This window comes from Poecilia reticulata, linkage group LG12 (assembly GCF_000633615.1).
Source record: "Poecilia reticulata strain Guanapo linkage group LG12, Guppy_female_1.0+MT, whole genome shotgun sequence".
Lineage (NCBI taxonomy): Eukaryota > Metazoa > Chordata > Actinopteri > Cyprinodontiformes > Poeciliidae > Poecilia > Poecilia reticulata.
The window spans coordinates 24,835,069-24,836,690 of NC_024342.1; positions in this window are offsets into that span (position 1 = coordinate 24,835,069).

Here is a 1,622-nt window from a genome sequence, read left to right on the forward strand (position 1 = left end):
GTAAAGGGAGCATAAAATGATGGTGATGATGAAGAGGCCTCCCAACCTGAAAGACCTGAAGCTCATCACCTAACATAATAACACCAGAGAAGAAGAATTATCTTGGTGTAATTGACATGTGATTTTTGATTAATTGTTTTAAAAAAGAGGTTACTTTTTTATATTTTTCTGTCAGAAACTTCATAATGATCACAATTTATTTCCATTTCTGTTTATTTTAGACAACAAAAGTAAATATCCTAATGGAGAGCTAGCGGATCATGAAACTGTTTTGCTAATTAAAGCTAATTAGCAGCATGAGGCCAATCCAGTAAAAACGATAAACTATTTGTTTCAGTTTAAATTTAAAGTCACAAATTAAGCACAAATAGCTAATTTTAGAATCRGTTTTCAGGACGTAACGAGTAATAAAAATTACATATAATTTATTAATCAATGTTTCAATCAAAGGCAGCTCTTAACAGGTTCTGGTTCTGAGTCCGTTCTCTGAGTTTCTCTGGATTTTATTTCGACAAGATGTAGAGAAACGTGACAGAAGGCCGACTTTGTAATCATCTTTATGTGACTCTGAAGGTTCAGGTCAGAATCCATCAATAAACCCAGATTTCAGGCCTGATCGCTGGTTTCTAACGACGTTTGTTGACGTCTGAGCTAAATCATTTAGACAATTAAACCCCCACAGGGCATGTTTGTTTTTACAGTGTAGCAAATGCCTGCTGGTTAGAGGTTTACGTGTCAGTGCAACATTATCATCACCCAAAGTTTCTCTGTTCAAAGTTATGACTGGTGTTATTAAGTGAACCCATCAGTGGTTGTTCATGCTGGGACTTGAGCATCATGACTCCTCTGCTCTCCCTCTGAGTAATGAGCTTCATAAAAACACATTTTACGTAACCAGACATGGAGTAGCAACATAGTTTTACAGCAAAGGCCAAATACTCTGGACTGACATGGAGACCAGAGGTTTGTGAGGCGACAACCACCAACTTCAGGTTATTTTTTGGGGATATTATGTGGTTCCAACTGTGGAGTGGAAATAAAATGATCAATAGTTTTCAAATCCCCTTTAATTTGGTTTAAACCAAATAACTGCCAGTGGTTGACACACTTCTGCTAATCCGCTAATAGAGCATTCTTCAGTTAGCACTTTAGCAATTTTGCTAACTTTTGTTTTAATTTTTTTTATAAATTCCAAATCTCTAATTTATCTGTCTATTTTGTAATTATTTAGTTGAAAAAGTTTGATCTTTTGTTAAACTGTTAAGAATTTGTCAAGTAATTTGATGCTCATATCCATGCTGTTATTTTGAAAGGGGTGGAAACTGTTTAAGCAGCAGTCCTTGTTTCCTGTCCTCACATTATCTCTATATATATTATATCTAAAGAACATTTAAATTATAAAGTCAAAATTAAATTGGTGTTTGATGGTTGTTATCTTTCAAGGGAAATTCTGATTTGAATTTAAGCTAGGTCAATTCAAATAAATGAACGCTAATGGCTTTCACCATTAGCTTCTGCTAAAGGCCATGTTGGTGTAGCGCTAGCTTCCACTACATACTGTGTGGGATTTTAGCATTGGATTCCCCCAGCAGTGGTGGGAAGTAACGAAGTACAAGTACTTC